The 23,903-nt window shown below is 39.4% G+C and overlaps 1 protein-coding gene across 5 annotated transcripts in view; it reads left to right on the top strand.

The window, feature by feature from the left end:
• Positions 1 to 1,165: 1,165 nt before the first annotated feature.
• tab2 (TGF-beta activated kinase 1 (MAP3K7) binding protein 2) overlaps positions 1,166 to 23,903 on the top strand; it is a 43,991-nt gene continuing 21,253 nt past the window's right edge. For 3 of the 5 annotated variants that reach the window (XM_085432873.1, XM_085432872.1, XM_085432874.1), the window contains exon 1: positions 1,168 to 1,567. The gene's annotated coding sequence lies outside the window, so the exon portion shown is untranslated. Of the gene's footprint in view, positions 1,568 to 23,903 lie in introns of all 5 variants that reach the window. The other 2 variants (XM_085432878.1, XM_085432875.1) reach the window with 2 other exon arrangements.

Below are 23,903 nucleotides of genomic sequence, written 5' to 3'. Positions count from 1 at the left end.
GGGTGCTCGCTGGATCTGTTGCTGTTTATAGTCCAAATTGGGATGTTCCGGATCTTTAATTCCAGCTGTGGATGAGTGTTAAAAAGCAGCAGAAGTGTTCATTTCTGGCACCAGTACTTTTTTTTGTTTTGCTAAATCGAGTGAGGTGTCACTGAGCGATAAGGGGAAGATGTTCTCACCCTGCCCTACTTTGTGGTTTTTCTTGTTAAACTCAGGCTGGTCTGTGATCCTGTAAACCAAACAAACAAATGGAATACATCTATGAAACTTGATGTTGGGCTTGTAATGACCTAGTTTAGTTTTAACTCTTTTCCCCATAAAGATAATATAATAAATGATGACTTTCGACATCTCAGGATCTGTCATTAAAGACGTGGTTTGACGACCATTAGGATAGTTTCTAGGTTTTTCAAGGGTAGCTGTAGCAGAGACCACCTCACTAACTTCTGATCTTATTTTGTTGTATTAGCAGGCTGAAATATGACAGCAACTGCTCAGTTCAGACAAAAATGCTAATGATTCCAAGCAGTAAAGAATTTAAAACATATCGATATTTTGAAGCCTACTTATTTTTATTGATTTAATCGAAAAAGTGAGAAGTATAGTTGTATGCATACTTTTTTAAGTAATAATTTGTGCTCGATGTTTCTAAACACAGAACACTTGTGCAGTGTTATTTCTGTAACTGCTCGATGTAGAGGCCGTAGTGCAAACAAACAAAAAGTCAGAACATAATGTAAATATTGTGTACAAGTACTCTTACATTTCAGAAAAGAATCTCGCTTAGTCATAGTTATTAATGTATTTATAAAATTAGCTTAACTCGGGTACTACAAAGTGCAGCTCATTGATTACAATTAGTTTAAAAACTCAAAAATAATCTATTATAACTTGATTTTATTTTTTCTGTATTGTTTTTAGTAAAGCCATCTTATCACATTTATTTATTCATCTCATCTGTGCTTTCTCTGTGAACTGAGAGGAGATCAGCGTCAATCAGAATGCCGCTGTCTCACTTCATATGGGTTGGACCAAAATGCAATTTATTCCCGTAATTTTAAAGGGAATTGGAGCAACACATCCTTCTCCCGTCGCTTGCACCTTCTTCTGCTCAGCCTATTTTGCAATCACTACTTTCTCTTCCCTCGGCACAACTTGGGAAACTGGGGGAAAAAAAGAAAAACAACTTTTCTTCTCGCGATAGTAACTAGTTTAAGCAGCCGCCATATTCTTTGACAGTATTTTGATTCGTATCTGCTGGAAGTGAGGAAAAAGAGAAAAGTGAAGGGCTGTCGAGGGGAGGGGGGGGCACAAGAAGAGGAGCTGTCAAAAAGGTATTCCCGAGTCTCTGTCAAACGGCGGAGGACTAAGGCTCGGTATCCCTCCCCCTAACGCTATTTCGAGGACACAGAAGGCCCGGGGCCTCGGTGCAAGTTGGCTCTTCGTCTCCCTGGCAGTAGCTGGATCCTTCTTAGCTTCTCTTCTCCCAGCTCCGCGGCCCTCCGGAGGTCCAGCGGCGGTCTTGGGTGTTGAAGGCGGCCCGGGGAGCGGCGGCGGAGACTGGAGGGTAAGTTACATTTAATTAACACGGCTTTCGCCATTTAGCAACAGCCGGAACAACACAGTTTTAATAGCGTTACAGTGAAAAGGAAAAGGCATTTCGGCTTATTATGCCGCAAGTGCTTCTATATACGGCCCATTGTATTTGAAAGAAAATGGAGAGGAAAAAAAAGCTTTTCAGATGTGGAAAAAGTTTTTGTCTACAGTAAGCAGCTAACTTAGTTAGCTAACTTGAAGTGTTTAGAGCCTGTTCAAATCTCTGAGTTGGGTAACTACTACTTTACATTTTGAAACCAACTCGTTAGCTTAACCGCTAAGTCCTGTTTAATATTCATAGCTCCGTGTAGATACTAAGGGTCTCTTTATTTTAGAGTTACACTGCCTGGCGCTACATGTTTTATAGTGTGTGTTAGCTCATGCTATTTTTTCCATTGAGCTCTCCGATGAAACGTCGCACGATTAGTCGTGGATGGAAACGTTAAATCATAAAATTGAAGCTTCTCTTCTTCTCCTCCCCAGAATATTTGATCCCTTACGAGCTTAAAAATGAAGCTCGTACACCTCAATTAACTGTTTATACCGTCGCTACCACAATGGAAGCACGAAAACTTTCTTACTGACTAACTTTCACACAAGTTGAAGTTGTGATACATACACGCGTGGAAGCCCTACTGTATGTATCATGAACAAGTAGAGCCTCCGAGGTTCAAATAGTGTGGTCTTTGGTTGTTTGATAACTAAGGCAATAAGACAGTGACTTCGCCTATTTGATTGCTTGTTTCTCGCCTTTTAACCGTATGGGTCCGACAGATTTGTGGCACTTGTGATAGGGAGTGGGTCCTAACCTTTACCAGCGAGAATGACAGCTCTGGGTATAGTTGGGATGAGAAGTGTTTGTCCTGAGATCATTTAAACTGTCGGGATGTTGACTTTTCTGGCTTGTGTTGTATTATTTATACTCGTGAAAACACTAAAGGTGCCAGCATGGACTGGGAGATACATTTGACTTATCGTGAAAGTTTCATGTGAGAATAAAATCTGTGGCAGCAACTGCTCCTTTTCTTTGTCAGCTTTTAATCTTAGGAAAAGTATTCCGAATAGAAGTATTCCGTGACAGGTATTAGATTAAAGATGCTGGATAAGTTTGCTACCTTGTACAAAAAGAGGTGTAACAATCAGTTTGTCGTAGCCCAGCGAAAACCCCTTGGGTGTGTTCAGGCAGGCTGTGTTTCTCCATGTAGCCTCACTCAGCCTGGTGTTCCTATTAAGACAAGACACCAGTTGATGCACAATGTTGGTTGTGGCTGGAAAGTCTGCTGGCTCCAGCAGCCACTTTGGAAGGTGATCAATCTGTGTCCAATTAGTCGTTTTTGTCCTAAAATTGGCAGCTTTAAAATCCTGAATTGACTTGTGACTTGACTTCTGATTTTTTTTCTCTTCTCCCTCTCCTTTTTGCTTCTGTTCTTAAAGAAACAGCCCAGTCACAGCGCAGCCTACCTGACTGTGGCTTTTTATGTGATTCCCACTATACTACTCATTTACTGCTTTCAAACTGCAGAACTCAGAATCCCTTCGTTTTTGGCCTGCAATCAAAACCTTGCTATTGTCGCTAACCTGTAAGACTGTGTATTATTCACTATCAGCTTTTGCCTGTCTTGACTTGCAGTCAGCATTGCACTTCCTGACCAATAAGCTGCCACGGCCAACTGTTTATAGGTGCAGACCCCTAACTGAAACCATGTGTGCCTTTAGCTAGGCAAATATGTTGCTAGGAGACTTTGCTGATTTGCCACTCTTTGGAGACTCGGCAATGAATGCACGAGCCTGAGCGATAAGTGCTAAATGAGGATTTGGGGGAGGATTATGGAATTGTATAGAACGGCATGCTGCTGATCGCTTTATTTGGTTAGCATTAAGGCAAATGTTAACAGGTAGTTGGAGTGCTTTATCCTTATGCTAGTTGAGAGAAGTGAAAAGAAACAGGCTCCCTTGTTCTAATTGCTTCTGTACATAATAAACAAGCAAGAACTAACACTTGAGAGCTTCTACAACCAGCCTGAGAGTTTGTGGTATGTTGTCGCGAGGCCTGTGCCAATGCTAAAATCTTTGTTCCTGGAAAAACCTGTTTGCTGATTTATCATTTGCAGTTTGTACAACAAGTTATCACTGCAGAGCAAACCAAAGGGTGGGGGTGGTATAGTTGTGTAGCTTGTGCCCCTGCCCCCCCACCCCCACCCTACAACTGGCTTCACAAGGGGAAGGATAATTGCTGCATATTAGTGTTCTTGGACTGCGTACAACTTGCTTGTTGTACAGATGAAGAGTGCAGAGTCAGTTTAACCCAGGAAATGATATTGGTTTACCTTTCTGAGTGTCAGGGGCGATTATATCTAAGACGCTACAAATGCTTGAGCACCCTGCTCAGTGACTTGTCCACGTAGGTTATTTTGGAGGGTGTGCTTTCTTCAGAGGTGTTGGTGAAAAAAAACAAACAAACTGTAAGCCCAAATGGGAGTTAGGTGAAAAGGAAGGACCCATCACATTATGCCCAAATGCTGCAGACTCAGGAAGAGGGCTCAATGTTTTTTAACCCTCCCCCTCTCCAGTGTGTGGTTGTCAGGAAGAACCCCCTCCCCCTGTCCAGTTCTCCTGACTTCTCTGCTTTATAATGTGAGGCCTCCATTACACATGCTGCTCATGGTTGTCTCCAGTTCAAGGGTTAAATTGCACACATTGAGGCTGACACTGCACACTCCTCTATACGTCTAACTGCCAAAGGCTACGAGCTTCTTCATTTTGCAGTGTGAATTTTGCAGCAGCTTTACAAATGGTCCGTGGAGACGCGGAGCTGTGTATGATTAAGCTTTATTGGCACTGTCATTTCATTCAGGCAAAAAGAACTCCTCACTGACCTAACAAATACAGAACTACAATAAATGTATACATATCAGAGCTTAGATTGTTTCTATCCACTAAATATATTTTAATGCCAGATACTGTGTCCCATAATCTCCGGAGTTGTTTCCATTAATGTGTATGAATGACATTTGGTTTAGTTTCTACCTGTTTGACTTGCTTATGTTGATGCTGCACAAGTACATTAGATGTAGCTGTAAACCTAAAATATTAGCCGAAAACAAGGCCGATAGTGCCATAAAACTGTAGAATTCAGTGGAAATTTGCCAATTTTCTGCTGCAAGCATCCTTTCTGATCATCAGACACTTAATTATGCATTTGTAGACCTAAATGCTCAAAGTAATTAAAGCGATTAGGTTAGGTTAAAGCTCTTACTGCATTTTCTTTTAAAGCGTTTCTGTCGCATTTCTCACTATGTGATTGGAGAAAAGTAATTTTATTTGCTGAACCTGAGCAATTTTGTAGATTAAGTTAGCCTTACTTCTAAGTCTAAATTAAAAGTAGTTCTTTTGTGTAAGCGTACTCTACACTTGGGTAATAATATTTTAAAATCTGTATTCGGCGTGATGGAGGTTTCAGGTCTGAATGGCACTGAATTGGTATTAGTTACATTATGTTTATGGTAGAGATGCACAGATATATTGGCTGAATATCTGTATGTTCTGAAAGTCAAAACCAACAAAATGGAATAGAATATCAGCATTGTAATTGGCTATCTAAACTAAAACAATTAATAAAAGATAATCTAGTAGAGAAGAGAACTGATGAAAAACAAGGGCGTGTTAAATGTATTCCTTACCCGCAAGGACTCTGGTGAACCCTTCACTTATCTTTAAGCCAGATACTTGTTTTGCAGTTGGGACAATGGGTCAACATGATTGACAAACTGCATAGATGTTGCAGCACTAATGCCAATAAGGAACTGAAGATGCATAGCGATTAGGCAGTGGCATGCTGTGACTTACAGAAAGGCAGACAAAGATCAAAACATCTTTGCCACTGACTAACAAGACATATCTCATCATTGTCATATAGATTACTACTGTAATGCAGAAAATCATATGTTTGTGGTGGCTTTCCCGTGTGGACTTAACATATCTGAAAAATGAATACGCTCAGAAACACAAATATAAATATGTTAAAATAATAACAAAACTCACAGCTGAACTGAAAGGCTTGTGAATTGTGTCACAGGGTTAACTGTCAATATCTACAGGGATTAAATTATTAGAGAAACATGAAAGTGGTTTGTTGGCAAACAGCTGGTTAAAATTAGTAATGATTTCTCAGAGATGCTAATCTCTGATGGCTGAGCCTGCACCTGTTCAACTGGCCTGTTTTATTAAACTGGATTTGAAACCCCTTCTTCATCATCAAAGCTTTCCTTGCTTATATACTAAAAGAGATAATAATAACCTCTTCATGCTGCACTCCATCTACATCACACATGTTGGCACACATGAGAAAACTTACCTGTCAGTAATCTGTGTGTGTCTATTTGCTAATAGTAGCCGTGTTTTCACACAAAACACGGCTTTTAACTGATCTCTGAGCAGTGAAAGCAGTGACAATGGCAGCGTGTCTAGCATGCAAATCTCCCATCAGTCTCCCACCAAAAATGTTTTTGCATTTGATTAGACAAGCACTGCTTACCTTGCTTGTCCTAATGGAATGCCACTGAGATCAGGTATTGTCTGATATGTAAAAGAGATGTCGTTTATAAATCTGCATCCACAACTGTGATGTTGCTGTTGTGCTGGAACTGAAACTGGATTATCACTGAAGAAGTCTTTGAGTCTTGCAGTGTACATTTCCGTTTGATCTGAGAAGTTTCCATTTTAGTTGCTGGGTACATTTTTGTTTCTCCCATATTGTTAGTGCTAATGTTTGTTGTAATTTATTTCCATCTGTTAGTTGTCTGGAAACAGTGAAATTATGGCCTGTCTTAATGATGCATTCAGTGACTAAGTGTTGTTGACTTGAATTAATAGGATGGGAATTTCAGGTGAAAGTAATCTTTATTGGTGGTGGTATGTCTGGGCCTTTGTCACCTGTAATGTGTGTATCTGTACTTCTAAGTTCAGGTGAAAGTTACATGAGGCAGCTTTACCCAGTGCTGCTGTGGTCTGTTGGTTTTTGCATTTCTGGGCTCTTGACTTTCAGTTCCACTTTGTTGGCCCACTTTTCAAATGCTCTGCTGTTAAAGGTGTTGTCGTAGCTTGCCTCTTCAGTGGCATTGGTCGTTGTGCACATCAGACAACATAAGAAGAGTGAACTGCAACTTGGACACTCTATGTACGCTACCCCTCCCCCATCGTGTTACCTCTGACTTGGGTTCCTGGGTTTCATCTCTTATTGCTTTCTACTTCTCTAAGATCTCTGCCTTAACTTCCCTTAACTGACACAGACCTAGAACTACTTGGGTAACTCTGATGCTGCAAAACTATCTAGAAATAAATAAACAAACCCAGGCCTGATCATCCTGGTCAGTACTCTATCAGTTCTGTCTAAATTCACATTTTAATAGGCTCATACATGGTTACAGTTAATTGTGAACGTATGCAAGAATTATATATTTTTAGACTAAGCCAATTTCTGTTATTTAAAAAAAAAAAAAAAGGAAAAAAAGTATAACTGATTACCTTTTAAGCTTAAGACTTGGAGTCATTCTTTATCGTAAGACAATATTAGGATTGACTTAAATTGTATTTTACAAATGTTACATACTATTTGCACTAGTCAACTGAGTTGAGTTCACTGAGTTTTTGCTGCATACTTTAATTTACATTTTCACTACTTCCCTTCTCCCACCCTCAAACGCGTATGTAGAGCAGTGCTGGCAAAAGACAGGTGAAGTCAGCTTGGCTCGCCCTGACTCAAGGGTTCTTTTGGTTTTTCATTGGGTAGTAGTGTCTGGTAGCATGTACTTGTTTAATACTTACTGGGCCGCGGTTCCAAGCAATTTAAGGCAAGTTGGACACGTGACACCACCAACCAGCGATGCCAACGATTGGCCAGTCATTGGCATCACTCGATGAGTCATTAGAGTGACTCATTCACGAAAATCAAAAGCGCAATTTTTGAAACCCCGACAATGAGGGAAATGGCTGCACAAAAACAACACTGTGGTCACAGAGTTTTGACAAAAAGAAATGCACTAAGCAGCAGGTGTACCATCGCCTCGACGTCCTCCATTGTTGTTGTATTTGTGTCATACAAAAATGATGTCTATGGACTTTTGGCTAAGTTGCTATAATGACCCCACGCACATCAGGTAGTACTCAGTTCAGTTGAGTAGGTACTACTGGATGAGGGCTACAAGTTATATTAGTGTAAGTGGAATAAAAGCTTCTTAGTAAGTATTTCAGTGAAAGGGCGAAGTCAACAGGAAAAGTATGTGTGAGGTTGTTTTTTTTTTTTTTTTTAATTGTATCAACTTGCGGTTAAGTTTAAAACTCTTGCAAACATACAAAAACAAGTGTTTAGCTCCACATTTAGTGGGGTACCTAAAGTAGGTGAGAGCAAGCATACCCCCAAACAGAAAGCAACACCCCCTGGGACAGAAACTAAAGCTGTATACTGGTGTGTGCACACCTTGCAAAACATGAAAGTTGTTTGTTTATAACAGCCTTGATTAGATGATCTGTGTTGTTGTGTGACCTTGGTATTGGCTAGTTCAGATCCAAAATAAAATGTCCAGAAAAAGTGAAGTCACACAAAGTAGAACAGGAGTTTCTGCCTTCATCAGGCCACGCCTAGCTTACACATTAAGCCTTCAAACTTTAAATTATTTATTGTTTGACTGGTGTCGAAGGATTTGTCCCTTTATTGCAGAAATTTGCAATTCATTTGCTTCATTATGTGGCTCATGAATTCCAAAGTGTGCATTGAAAAAAGAAGAATATAGTGTTGATTTACATATTATGTGTAAGATGGATAGATGTTTTGATCTCCAGCCAACCAATAACATACTTTGTTAATTACATTTGGATGGTTGTGAAGTTACTGCTGTTCATTTTGTTAGTAATAACTCCCCAATGATGAAAGAAATAAAAACAAGTCAACAAATGCAGAAACTTTCCCATGTCAATGGTGTGAAGAATTATTGACTAAAATTGCTATTGTCTGCATTCATTAGCTCTTCGAGACATGAGCACATCAACTCCAGTATTAGCAGAGTTTACAGGCCAGGGAATTGTTCAGCTAAATAAATTAACTCAAAATAGACATCCCGTGTAATAGCACTTGTAAATCAGAGTTGAGTACGATGGAATAATTAAAGAGGAGCTTTCATGCTAATGAAGTGCTTTTCAAGTCTCCTCTGCAGAAAGTCTGCTATGAAATAGGATAGTAGCACAACCATCAATTAAAGGAATATTGTGGAGCTCCCCGGCCGGCTCCCTTTGGATGCAGCATTTAAACTAATTGGAACCAGAGCTGCTGGTGTGTTAAACAGGCATGTTTGGAAAGACAGCAGTGCAGCTCTTGAGACACTTTTGCATTGTTAGTGGGATCAGTGTTGTGCTTGAAGCGTTAATTTCCAGCTTCGCTTCTCTTTTGTGATTTATTGGTCAATAGAAGCAGCAGACCAGTAAGGATTAGGTCTGTCTTTCTTCTGAATGACAACAAAATGCCTTGTTACAACAGCATGACAATAGAATGCACTCACTTGAGCATACAGAAAACTTGTTTACTTCCTGTTGTTGGAGTTGTGCTTTTGGTTGTTTTACTTTCACATAGAACCAGATGCAAGAACCAACAAATTCTAGGATTCAGTTTGACAATATTTACTCATTATTCAGTTTTTGATGTCCTTTTGGTCTATAAAAGTTGTGTTTGGTCCTTCTGCTTTCTTTTCATGTATATTCTTTACAAAGTTAGTGTTAATTCCTTCATAGTTTATAACTAGAGGCTTATACTGCTAGCAGTATCACATTCTTCCACATCAGCTAATGGCTGTTTTGAATTTTCAACCACAGACATCTCTCAGATTTCAAATTGGCCGCCTGTGCCTTTTCTTAGACCCCCTTTTCAGTGCAATCTGGTGCTGTTCAACTTTCACAAACAAGCTAAATATTAAGTATGAATTACAGATATCCTTGTCATTTTGTTTTTCTGCAGTCACTTTCATCACAAATCTCAGGTGTTATATGTTACTGTACTTTCACAGGACTGCTGCATGTGCTGCTCTTTTTTTACGTAACCTCTGTGTGACAACATACAGGAAGATGGTTCAGTGGTTATCTTTGGCCTCTGTGCTCCTCACAGTCATGCAGACTGTAGCCTCCGCTGCAGGATATGTGTGCTTGACACAAACACTTCCTCTCCCTTTTACATTTCTTTCTGAAACTCCTCGCTTTGCATTTTCACATACATTCAGGTTTTGTCAGAGGAGCATAGGATTCAGTTTTAGTTAAATGTAATTTTATTTATATAAATCACAAGCACAGTCGCCTCGAGGTGGTTTGTAAGCTATAGACCGTTAAGTAATAGTGAGAAAACCCCAACAATCAGACCACTGCCTATTAGCAAGCATTTCAAGGAATGCATTAAAACTGTGCATTGATGTAGATGCAATTATCAGTTTTGTGAATGGCCCAGGACTCAAATGTGGGACTCTGCAGTAACCTTTTGGCATATGGGTCATCTGCTCAACCAATGGACTATATTAGTGCCCTTGTTTTTTTTATTTTTTATTTTATTTATTAGACAGTAGTAAATAACTAAATACTACACGCATGTCCTGACCTTACCTGACATCCTGAAGCGAAATGTTTTCTTTTTTTCCTTCTTCCTTTCTTTGGTGGCTGGCTACAATATATGAAGGGCTTTTGGCTATTGAGCTAGTGGAACAAATTCAGTTTCTTTGGGAAAAGTCTGACTCTGTGATTCTAAAATTTGCTGACAGTATTTTGCTGCTAATTGTTCTTTTCTTCAAATAACATTCCTATTATTTTATATAACAGAAAGAAATTTATAATGAAACCAGAATTTAAAAAATTGCACAAATTTTGAGCAAAGTTCAAATGTTTCTTTGAACATGGTCATAGATGATTGCTTAAGTTTTGTGTTCATTTTAGAATAAGCTGTCAAATTTCCAGTGATGACCTTCACAAGTCAAGAAACACTGAATATTGTAAACTCCCTTTTTAAAGCTGTATTCAAGTCAAGCATTACATTTCCTGAGGTTGCTTCAGTTTCCACAGATGAGCAGTTTCTGCACACGTAAGTAAAATTAGCAATGGCGGAAAAATAGGTTTACATACATTCACTATAAAGGGAATGGCACTGATTTGATTTAGAGGTGCAACTTTTACTAGACTTTCATGTTTCTTTCAATCTATTTTAATTCTGTCTCCACTGAATTGGTGTACTCTGAATAAGAAGATTGTAAACGGACCTCCCAGCTTGTATTCTGCATGGATGATATTGGAGGTTGGGACTGTCATATCACTATGCTTATCCTGTGGACAGGATCTGGCCCTGCGTTCCCTCTTACTCCCGCCAACTTTGACTTGCAGAGGCAATGCAGAAAGCTGTTTGGAAGTGCCATGCAGGGATTGCCCTGTCCTTCATCATTTCTCCCACAATCTGCTGATGGTCTTTCATCTCTCTCAGTTTTTTTGTGCTCACTAACTATGGGAAAGGGCTTTGATCTGGTTGTCCTATCAGTAATAGCAGGGGCCCCGGGCTCTTATACTCCCCCACTGTCTCACTCTGAAAACATATTGTCAGGGCGTGGTGGACAACCGAGTCCACCCAGCTGAAAGTCTTTGTTTGTTGTGGTTCAGTGTAGCTTTGCCAAGGGCAAATGCTTGTGTAGGTCTCTCTGAAATTCTTCAGCTAGTAGTGGTCTATTAAATTAGACTCTGGCTTTGCATCTTTCTGAACTTAAGATAGAGCTACCTGAGATGGTTGGGGGTAGAAAGTCTTAGTTCCCATAACACGTACAGAACCCATCCCCCGGTGATTACACAACACCACTGCAAACAGATAAGATTGTTCCCTGGGACCTTTGCTCTTTCTCCTAGTGGCACAGGGTCTCCCTTTGTTTGAAATTTTTTCCTGTGCTTGCTTACTGATCACAGGAAATTTCCTTTCAATGTATAGCACACAAGTAGAGACTGTGTTGGGATATCTCTAGATCATGGAGTCCAGCCACCTCATCATTCTCATACCTACCCCCATAACCTTTTCTTCTCTCTCTCATCTCTTGCCCTTTTGTCTCCCAAACCTACTGGCCTGCCTCAGCGCCTGGTTAGAGATGTCACAACAAAGCCGCTGTGCTGTGGTATTCCTTAGAGGAATGCACTGCCTTGGGTTCTGGTGTGCGTATGTGTGTGGTTTGGCTGATGTCCGTGCAGTGGACCAGGCCAGGCTGATGCTGGCACCCCCCTAGGCACACCTGTTGGTGCCAGTCTTTGCAGAACCGATGCTGTGTTGTCCCTCCTGTCCTCTGCAGGCCAGGAAAACTGGATGTGTGTGAAAAGAGAGGCATGTATCCAGGAAACCATGAAGTACTGCACACTGATGATTGCATTTCACAGTATCCTTAAGTTGGTGGTAGATATAACTCTTATCACAATTTGTGCACATTTACTGCAGTAAACAATATATCTGGAGAATTTATAGGCTTATTGATTATAAGAGATATCTGGCTTCAAGATCTCACTTTTCACGCCATATACCTTGTTAATTTTTTTTGTTCCAAATCAATCTTGTTATTTGCATTTTCTGCTCAACAGAGGAAAATGCAAAGCATGTTTAAAAAAAAAAAAACCCTCACAGATGATGAGCTTAAGGGATACCTTTTCAATAAGCCTTCAGTGTTGATCAAATTGCTTCTATCTTAAGAGCCTTTTGCTGTTTTTAAAAACATACTTTTATGGTGAAGGGGCTGTTGAGAAATTCTGAGCTTTCAGCCTTGAGTTCTTTAAAGCAAAAGTTCAATACTTCAGCTAATACTCTACTCCTTCAAATAGCTAACAGGGTGTTTACCTTTACATTGTTATGATGATAGACAGCTTTGTTATGATCTGCTCCCAGTAGTGTTCTTGGAGTCTAACATTACTCTGGGAATAATTTTATAAGGAATGACTTTCTCACAAAGATTAAGAGAAATGGCTCAACAAAACAAAACACACTTATCTGTGCTAACACAATGATTGTCCTCACCCCAGCTACCCATTTGTGAAGCCGTGACATGGTGTCACGGCTTCACAAATGAACTTTGGCTGCATTTTATTTACATTAAGCTGAAAACCTAAATGAAGGGATATAAAACAGGTTTACCCATCCTCTATTTTTTTTTCTGATCTGCCATTATGAGGACCTAGCTTTTAAACACAGGATGAGTGTTTGCCCTCTTTCCAGGAGTCCTCTGGCTGTGTTCAGTGCAGAGACAGGTCTGGGCCATGTTTAACCTAGCTTCAATTAGGAGGTTAAAAAAAGCACTTTAGACTTTCCAAATATTCCAAATTGCATGTTATATCTTGTTAGATAGCAAGCTGCCAGGGATGCAACCTAGAGGCACCTGTGTGTTTTACTTACTAGTGTTTATCATATAACATGAGAAGCACTTATGAAATACTGTCATAACTCCACCCACCAGGTATCAGTTAAGAAAGTGCGTGACCAATGTCAGCTGCTTCTCAGACCACAGTGTCTCGTGTATTAGTTAGGTGATGGAGGCCTGTGAGCAGTTTCCTCTCAGTTCTAGTTACTGGTGCAGTGGTTGGGGCTAGTTTAAGCTATATTAAACTTGCAGATGGTCTATTCAAGAATTGTAGAAATACAAAACATTACAACTGCCCAAAGAGAATGGCGGCTGGGACCTACCATGTTTTAAAAAAAATAATACTATACTTCAGCAATGTTGCACTGGTGCGATCCCTCGTATGTAGCAACATTGAAGGAAATTGAATGCAAAACAAAAACCAATATGCATATACAGGCAGTTCTAAACATCTACAGGACTAAATTTCCAAATAAGAAATCCTTGGGTAAAGACCACACTAGGGGTTTGGAAAATGGTGGTAAAAGAAAATAAGCTGGAGAAGGATATAAAAATATTAAAATGGTGTGCATATGATTCGGAATTTACATCAAATCAAATAGACCCTAGTTTTAAAAACTGGATAGATAAAGGAATTACATTGATATGTAGTATTGTAAAGGAAGATGAAATTATGAGTTTCCACACTTTAAAGCAAACGTTTATTTTAGAAAACCAAGACCACTATAGATACTTACAGTTAAGAAACTTCTATACTCGAAACATTAAAAACCAAATACCCACTACAGCAAGGCCATTTATTCAACTCTTTGTAAATGCTTATAAGTCAGAAATTAAGAAAGGTGTAATCTCACAAATATACAAAAGTCTTCCTGATCTCAGCAATTATTCAACAAAGTATATAAAAGAAAGATGGGAGAAAGAGACAAGGAGACAAGTATGACTTGAATTTTCTGGCAATTACAGAAGAGGAATGTGCATAATAATTTATTTTAAGGTGCAATTATGAGGGTCTATCTAATAGTTCCTTAGCAACATCATCCATTTTGGTTTTTTTTTTTTTTTTTTTTTTTTTTTTTTTAACACATGTGTAGCTGTTATCCATGGATGTATTCCACCCCTACCTCTTACCCTTACATTAATAGTATGTGTAGAACAAATTTGGATTTCTACAACAGATTGGCCAGCTGCAAAGTACAAGATATTATTAGTTGTTTAAGGTTTGAGCTAAAAGAATTTTTTTTTTAATCCCTTAAAAATATAAAGTTAAAAAGTTAAACTAGTGATTTTATATTAATAATAATGGCTTAGAATACTTAGACACAAGTAGTGAGAAATCTTTAATGTGGACTAGATAAACTGACCAGTTATGGCTGAAAGCTTAGTTTGTGGTTATAGTGATTTGTAGGGTTATAATGACAACTAATGGCTTGTATTGCAAGTGCATTACAATGATGTGGGTGAAAAGGGCTCGCTCTCTGTAGGAGACAAGTATGACTTGAATTTTTTTTAGAAGGGTAGAATAAAACTCAATGGCATCTCAGCAGCAGAGGAGTCACATGACTTGGCTGCTATTTGTCTTTTGGTTGGCCTCAAGGTGGGGGAATGATACTCCTAACAGCTGCAGGAAGTATTTCCGGTGGAGGGTTTTTTCCTTAGCCAAGCAGACAGAGCTCTAGCAATACAGTCATGCATTGATGTCTACTTCTTTTTGAACCAAATTTTAAAAGCTTGGATTTGTTCAACAAATCACAAAAATAACTGTTTGATTTGTGATTCCACTTTCTTCAAAGGAAATCTGAGAGGCACCTATTCTGGAAAGAGCCTAAATTTGTTGCTTTAGCCTCACAACCTAAATCTACACTTAAACCCTGTTAAAAGTGTGGTTAAAAGGCTTCACAATGTTTTTCCCACCTGGTAACACCCTCAGAGGTGGGTTGAAACGATAGATTGAGCTGACCAAAGACAGAAGTACTGCTAATATCCCTCTGTCTGTGTACTTCAGAGAGCATGATGACATACAGTAAGTGCATTTCGTAAGGTGATAAAGGGTGAAGATTTGGCTGCTGCATACTTGCCATGTCATCACCAAACGTCTGAGTGCTAGGAGTCTCGTAGAAGTCTTATTGTGTACACTTGCCTTGCAGCGAGTGGTGAGAGATGCCACTGCCACCCAAGCTCTGACTGCAGTGAGCCAGAAGGTCAAAGATTTGAATCCCAGAGATGGATAGGAAATGCTTCCTCCTCCTCAGTGGATGTGCCTTTAAGCAGGGCACTCAGTTTCTTGAACAGTGAAGAGTAGATAGCTGTAAATGTACTTGGATAAGTAAGATTACAATTGCACATTCAGAGCATACATACACACACACACACACACACACACACACACACACACACACACAGATCACTTGTTACAGATTCCTCAATAATGTAAATAGATACAAAACTTCATCTCTCATTCGTCTCTAGTTTGTACTGGATGTCTTCACATCAAAAAGGTCAAAAAGTGATCAGAAGTAACTTTAAAGATAAGTAGCATAAATAACCTGGACCATTTCTGCACCTAAAGATTTTTGTTTTGCAGGAAATATTGGGTGGGATCTCGGCAGGAGATGGCTTGCTCTGTTAGCGTGTCTGTATTGTTGCACTACTGAGGAAAAAGGCGTGTGTGTCGGGGGGGGGGGGGGGGGCTGTTGAAGGAGGGGCTCTGGAATGAGATTGACATAGAAGTTATGTCTGGTATTTATGTCTTTTATTGTGTGTGTTACTTTGTTATCTCAAGGAATGGTTAAGATACCACTCTATATACCAGGTATTAGTCAGAGTCAGACTGTTCAGTCCAGACTGACGATCTTACTCATGATTGTCAAATGTCGTCTGTTGAAAATGTCTCACCAATCAAGACATTACACCTTTCTACTCTCAATCTGAAAAACCTTTGCTATCGGCTTTTGTCACACCCTGATTTGATTTGTAGGATGCAAAGGTAAGCACGGTCCAATAAATTCCCAAGTCTAAGCAGCCACTAATGAGGCTGAAGTTGCTGCCTTGGCCCTCAAGCTGCCAAATAATCAATCATTGAGAAACATGTAGTGGAGGAATCTGCTGCCATGCAGCTGGACAGTAAAACCAAGTGGTCTTTGAAACTTCTGGCAGAAAATTTATCAGAACCAACTGTTTCTGAACCTTTTTCTTTTTTGGTCCACCCCCCCAACAGAGTTCATCTACTTCCAACCTCTCATCAGATTGGTTTTCACATCACTTGGATTTTCCTTAGTTTTTTACTGTCTTTCTGCAAGAGGACAGAAACCGTCAGTTGTGAAAGGAAGAAAGGTGCACATCTTAGTAAATGTAAACTAGCTTTAAATTTCTTGTAGCTGATGAATGTAATTCATAGTCTGCTTGTGCAATGTTCTCTTCCACTTAACAACTAAGCTGGTGTTCAGTTGTTTTTAGAGCAGCCAGCAGGTTACTTCTGCCACATGTCCATGAGTCACCGTATGACTTGTTGTTGTGGACAGGCTCCATTCAGCACACCAAGTTCCTTTGTTTATCTGCTGTTTTTTCTGTCTTGTATATTTTGTTATCCAGGAACAACTTTTTTTTTTTTTTCCACCAAAAAGAAAATCTTACCTTCAAGTGTATTGACATACCGTATTTTTCGGACTATAAGGCTTGCAAAAATCTGTCAAAAAATGTTTTAATGCAACTTTGGTAAGCCGCACCACTTGATGGATTGTCGGAGCATTACAGCTACCGTAGTCAGAAGCCTCACGGAGTAATCCGGGTCCAAACTCCACTAGTCCTCCCCACTGTGTGCTGAATCTTGTGCCATGTTCTGACTGAGAGATTTCTGAAAAAATTAAAGCTCTGCTATCACTTCCAACATAAATGAAGACAGAAAATGAAACGACAGTGACTTTTGAAGGGTTACTGAAATTAGACTAGCTGGTATATAATGAATGTTCTAAGTGATCGCTAGCGACACAGCTATGTTAGCATAACATAAACACAGTGAAGCTGGAGGATGAACGCTAACTTTTTTCCACTCGATAAAGAGAGAATGCAACATTAATGAATCAATGGTACGGAAGTGGAGGAAGCAAGAAGAATGAGTTGAGTAAAGTTTGACTTATCAGACTGTTTTGTTTTGCCTAACGCGCCTTATGGTACAAAAAATACGGTACTAGAAAAGCAACATATGCAGTTTAATTGTCCACAAGTCTGCAGGGGACTGTCAGGGGCATTATAAAACCTTCAGCTGCTCCTTAATATATGGAGCCAAGTCAGGGTCAAAAGTTTTATCAATTTGAAAAAGTGATTAGAAACTGAAATTCTGAATTTTTATGTTTAAAAAAACCAATTGAACATTTTTTTTTTTCAAATTTAATTTCAGTATAATATTCAGAAATGAATGGGTGATTCTAGCTGGTGCATTTTGTCGGTGATGCAAGAGAGCACGAATAATTTCTAAAGCTTTGAAATTTTCTCCAGCTGTTATTTTTTTTACCTTTTGAGAATCATTTCACTCATTTAAGTCTTTTGTACCTAACCATTTGCATGCAACTGTACAAGTAAACAACTAAAATAAACTTGATAAATATTTTGATTTGTAACTCTTCACTGCCCATGCACATGCAGATGTATTATTTTTTTACTTGACCAGTAGATTTGGAGTTGTTGAACCTCTGTTTTCTTTGAAGCATTCTTCATTCTGGCCTCAGCTGCATTTGGGAGGCAGAACACAGTGACCACTTGACAGCTGTAAATGAACAAATGCATGGAAGCAGGGTTAGTCCTCCTAGTGATTGACAACTACCTGCCAAAACTTCCTGCAGAGTTAACCTAAGGTACCAACAGTCAAGCAGTACATGCTTAGTTTCCCTCACGTTCATGTTTGCGTCACTCCTGTGATTAAAAACATTAATTTTAAAACTTATAAAAACCATTTTGGGGGGAAAAAAATCTTAATTTGAAATGTTGATGATTGCAAAATGTCTTCTTTCAAACTGAAAATTTACTTCTTAACACTTTAAGTGTTGAAGTTTTGTTGATGGTAGTTTCTGTTCTGTTCTGTGGGTGTAGTAAAATGAAGAATAGTGGCACTAATTTTCCACCTCCTGCGTGTGTCAAAGTGGTCATCTTAACCACAGCACATGTTAGGGCTGGGCGATATATCGAGTTTTTTTTTTTTTTTTTTTTTTTAAATATCGATATATTTTTATAAGAGATATAAGATGTGACAATATCCTTTATATCGATATAGTCTGTTACGTTATAATTATAGTTGTGGAGACACAAGTTTGCCTCTCTTTCGTCCACTTTTGTCTTTACTCAACGTTACTCGGCCTTGCCTCTCTCCTTCACTGAACACAACTCCCCCTTCTCCCCCATCGCTTCACCTGCAGGCAGCGACAAGATGCACACGGCAAATCTCCGTTAACGATTTACAGCGCATCGCCCCGTGTGTGGGGCTGGACGGCGTCAACGTGTTATCGAGCTAACCACGCTAACGCCATGCAGCCCAGAGGGGCTGCACAGCCTAAGATCCTTTAATTCTCTCAAAAGTTGACAGCACGCCTTTTGTATGAATTCTGGTTGTGCTTGATGACCGCGAACCGATTTTATGTGGTACACAGCACTCAGCAATCTGTCAAATTTTTTAGTACGACTTTGGTAAGCTACGGAGCTGCACCGCTTGATGGATTGTCGGAGCATTACGGGTACCAAGAAGCCTCGCGTAGTAATACGTACTGTGCTTCAACGTAATATATTCAACGTTTTCTCCGTAATAAATGCTCATAATTTATTTTTGAGTAGTTTTTTTCATGTACATCTATGCTGTATGTTCATAAAAGTGCCTGTGTGACATCTGGGACACAGCTTTGACTAAGAACTCTCTTTTTGTTCTTACTTAAAGGCTTTAAAAAAATATCGAGAGATATATCTTATATCGCCATCCAGCTAAAAAATATCGAGATATGAATTTTGGGTCATATCGCTCAGCCCTAGCACATGTCCAGAGCGAAATGGTTCAAGAGACTCAAGACAGCAGACTGGCATAGGCATCAACCTGACCAGCCTGCCTGTAGGTCATTGGCTCTGAAATTGTGTGGTGTCAGCCCTTTACAGCTGGGACGTAGCCAGCTAGGTGAGAAAGAGGAGCTATTGCAATGACTTTTAGCTTTTAGCAGTTTGGTAAAAGTTTAGTAGCATCTGAACTTTTAATATGACAATGTGGCCAATGTCCAACAGCAAACTGATGGGTCGAGGGATGAAAAACAAAAATAAACAAAGGTCCTTCAAAATATGTTTGGGCTGCCATAAAAGTGTGTGTGGGGAAACCCTGGATATCCACCAGTAGGGATGAAATAATTAGTTGACAGACAGTAAATAAACTCAAAGCTGTTTTGAAGGTTTATGTACATTGTGGTTGTCTGTAATGGAGACCAGGGGTTCCATTACCTGGTTGGTATTGTTAATAATAAATTGTTGGATTGGGAATTTAAAATAGGGTAATAAAGAAAACACATTAGATCTTTTGGAGTCTTTTATTAGGTTATTTGATATACAATTAAATTGACAGCTTGTAACAGAAAAGAGACAGTGGGACTGGCCATCCTACCTGTGTCGGAGAAGAGCCAAAGTTAGAGCTGTTTGCAGTTAATCATTTATCAATAACCTAAACATATGTGAAATGAGAACTTGTAAAGGTACTCACCTGTCCTAGTTGCTTCTTGCAGGATGTGGAGCAAAAGAGTGAAAGCGGCTCAATCACCTGTTTAAGAGCTCTTGGAGCAGACCAGTGTGCCAGGTTAGGGAGTATGGATAAAGAGGGTTTTAATTTAGATAGAAATGGGTGAAGCTTATGTTATTGGGTTGTTTATAGTATGTGTTGGAAATATGTATATGTTTGTGATGTGCTTTAATGTTATTGTATGTTTGTTTGTGTGGAGGGTTATGTGTTCATTTTGATTAGTTAACCCCCATACTTGGGCTATTCCAGATGCTCACCTGAAAAGGTAGAGTATAAAAGGAAGCCATTTTGTTTAGTTGTAGTTAGTGTTTGTGCTGTTATCATGCTCCTTCTTTAATAAAGTGCCAATCCATGGATGTCTTTTACTCCAGTCTCGCGTCATATTATTGGACAGAACCTATGACCGCCGGCCAAAACTGACATTGTCAAAGATATACAGTGTGTGCAGTGTACAGTGTCAATCTGTGAAAAAGTGCAGTGAGGTTTTCGATTAAAGGAACAGGAAGAGCAGGGGGCACTTGGTGATTCGGAGCTGAGTCACTGAACCTGTCGGCCATCGCGTGGGACACAGGAACATGTCTTTATCTATCTTCTCTTGTCGTCCTTCCTCATGCTTACACACCAAATGCAGATCTGTTGCATCCTTGTGCTCGTCGGTTTCCAGAGTTTGCCATTTGCCATCCCACATGTAGTTGTTGCAGCTTGTAGTTTTGGGAATAGATCTGAAAATTTTTCTTTTTCTTTTCTTTTTTTTCTAGGACAAAGATAACTTGGTGCATCCTGTTGTATTTGGACAGCCGCTTAGACGTGCAGTGATGGGAATAATAGATAATATATGGAGCAGAAAATGAATAGCTGTTTGGTCACACCAGAGTCAGACTGTGTGCACTCCTGTGGTATAAAGTGTTCAAATATTCATCCAACAGCTTCATATACCCATTTTAAATGTTTGAATTGCTATTTTATTTATTTCTTTTTTACTAGCAGTCTCAGCTTGGATTGGTTGGTTTAAGTCTCCACCCTCCTCTTGGCCTCTGGCTGTATTTGAGTGCCAACGGTCTGTACAGCATTTTCCTCCTCCTAAGCATGCTGGCCCTGTAAAGTGTGAAAGCAATGTACACAGTCACATGGTTTGGACACTGCTGCTTTGCTGATTGGTTTAAAGATGGAAAACTAATCTCTATCTCTCTTTCCTGAGACTAGGCTTGGAAAGTTTAGCTTATAGTTTCTAACGTACCTGCTCAATGAGAGTGTGTGTTGGGGCTTGTCAGCTGACAATTAATGTTTCCACAATGTAAGGAAAAACACAGTGCCCTGCTGAGGCCCTCGTTGCTTTACACTTTATTTTCACTTATTAATTTGCTTTGTAGATTGCTCGCGCCCTCTCTTTTAATTCAGATTTCCCTGGAGGAAGGCAGACAAAAAGATTAATGGTTCAGGATAAGGCTTTTCATGTTGTTGAGGGTTCTATTTTAAGCCTGGGCTGTGGTCCTGACATATAATGCCTAAGGAAAGTTAAAGCGGGGAGTAGGGTCTGCAAAAACAACTGCTGTCAGTGGTGGAGGATTGTTGCACAGCCTCAATAAAGAGGTGTTTCTTTGACTGATTCATCACTGTAAATGACAATGTAAATGTAAGTTCTGAGATATATCTTTTCATCATGTTTTGAAATTCAGTGAAATTTGAAACAAATGTAAATAAGAAACATTTATGATTTAAAAACCTAACTGGGGAAGGAAAATCAATCATGCACATTTGGCCTGGCATGAAGACCCCTTTGCTGCTATTCACTTCATGATTTTTCTTAAGCCAAATGAACATGCAAACTCACTTCAATTTGGGGAATAAGAAATGAATGTTTTCCACAGTTTCTCATATTTTGCACACAGAAGGAAATGTTTCACTTCAGGTGTGTTCATACCACTCTAGTGGAAATTCTCCTTGTAGTTTAGGCAAGTAGGTGCCTGGATAGAGCGAGTCATTCTACAGGCTTTCAGTGTTTCATACACGGGACTGTCAGGGACACAGCAAAGCTTTCAGCTGGCCCATGACATAGCATATTATGGATTTTGAAACATTTAGATGATTATCATCCTGATGTGAAAATGTATCCTCTTTCATCCTCTTTTCATATACATTATTCCCTCAAACGGTGAAAAAAAGCATGATCGTTTCAAACCTTTTTCTGTGTTGGCCTTGTGATGGATTGGCGACCTATCCAGGTTGTACCTAATTCTTGTTTTGTGAACTGAAAGAGCCAGCGGCACACATGAAGCTGACTCATTAGTGGTAAATGCAAATGCAAGCAACTCTTGCAATGAACTATATTAGGAAACTGGCAGGTTAAATTTCAATATGACTGCACTGCAAAGAAAAGTCCTAGAAGAATTCAGGCCTGCAGTATACGTCTGAAAATGACTCAACAATCTGTGAGTAAATGAACATCCTGTGATCAGCTATGGAGCAGTCCTCGGGATGTCATTCTTGCATGTCAATGTGGTTCACACTGTGACCCTAACCTTTCCTATTCAGAAGGAATGCAGAATACTCTTCTAAACAAATAATGCTGTCAGTGTCTGACAGCATTTTTTCTCTTGTTGAAGTCAGCCATGTAAAAAGAATGTAATTTGATAAGAAATGAAGATGCCAGTTGCTGGAAAAGGAAAAGATGGATGAACGCCATCCAAAAATGGAAAAGAAGTATACGGCAGGATTTAAAACCTTGATGGTGTTTCACACACAGCGTGTTTTAGTTTTAATGTTGGGATGAATTATAATTGGGGTGAAAAAGTTAATTAGTGTTACATACAATTTTTTTCTTTCATTTCAATAATGCACAGTGACTCTTTAAAGGTTGCTTTGTGGTATAATATTGAGCAAAGTATTCAAGTTTGTCATATATATATCCATGGGCCAGTAGCCCAGTGTCCATGCCACCAAAACCATTCACTGACCATTCACAAACTAGTGTATTCCTAGTGCCAGTGCCAAGAACAGATAAATGGGAAACTGTGTCAGGAAGCACATCGATCATAAAATCTTTTCAAAACCAAATGATGCATCTGTTCACTATGACAACCCCACTGAGCAGCTGAGGGCACCCTTATCAGATAGCCACATTAGGTGTCTTTATGGTCTCATTACTTCATTTGCTCTTCCTAATGGCTACCTGGTATGGCTAATAATAAAACAATAATGCTAATGTTGGAGTTCGGCAGCTACCATTATCCTATGCACCACACAGTTAAAAGAATAAACTGGATTTCTGAATTAAATACTGATCTGATCTTAATCAGAATATCTCTTATTGAAAAACATAATTTAATAACACCACCTTATCTTTCATGTCTTTTTTGAATCACTCAGTCATTGTTGTCCTGGTACTAGGGCTGCACGATTTTGCATAAAATGAGAATCACGATTTTTTTTGCTTAGAATTGAGATCACGATTTTCTTTTCCAATATAAATATTTATTGCACTTATTAACTGCACATCAACTTTGTAACAGTTGAGACTGAACATAAAAACAACAAATGTCTCACATTTTGTCATTGCCGCAAAATGTTGTACTGCTTGAAATTCCGTCTCCACCGTTGCTCGACGCTGCGTGTATAGAGCAGGTAGTGCAACAATAGAAAAATAGTTGCGGGACGGCACTGTGTAGCGTTTGTCTAGGGTGTTGATCATTTTCCTAAATCCCTCGTTTTGCACAGTGTTGATGGGAGCCATATCTTTGGTCAGGTGATAAGTAATAGCCTCCGTAATTTCTTTGTGCCTGCGGGAGTTCGACGTGTATAGGGAAGCGCTGTATAAGGTTCTGATATTTGGGTATTTGGGTACTTTCTTGTCATCCCTGACGTGCTCTCCGTTGTTTTTTCCGTGCCAATTTTAGCAACCAGCTTCTGTATCACGTGGCATGAGGCTCCGCCCTTGTCATTTGTTGAGCAGGAAGAGTGAGCGCTTGTTTTCATGCAGATTACGTCCCGGATCAAAATGCGGTACAATTGTCATCTTTTTTTTTTTTTTTTTTTTTTTTTTCTTTCTTTTTTTTTTTTTTTTTTTTAATCGTTGTCATTTGGAAATGAGATCGCACACAAGTATGAATTGAGATCGCGATTTTCTTGCCCTCCTGGGTTTTAATTGCACCTTAGAA

Source organism: Copadichromis virginalis, linkage group LG15 (genome assembly GCF_057382275.1).
Source record: "Copadichromis virginalis isolate Kocher_CV1m ecotype Utaka linkage group LG15, C_Virginalis_male_GT1.1, whole genome shotgun sequence".
Taxonomy (NCBI): domain Eukaryota; kingdom Metazoa; phylum Chordata; class Actinopteri; order Cichliformes; family Cichlidae; genus Copadichromis; species Copadichromis virginalis.
The sequence above is the reverse complement of the archived record's forward strand: the minus strand, read 5'-3'. Positions and strand labels throughout refer to the sequence as shown.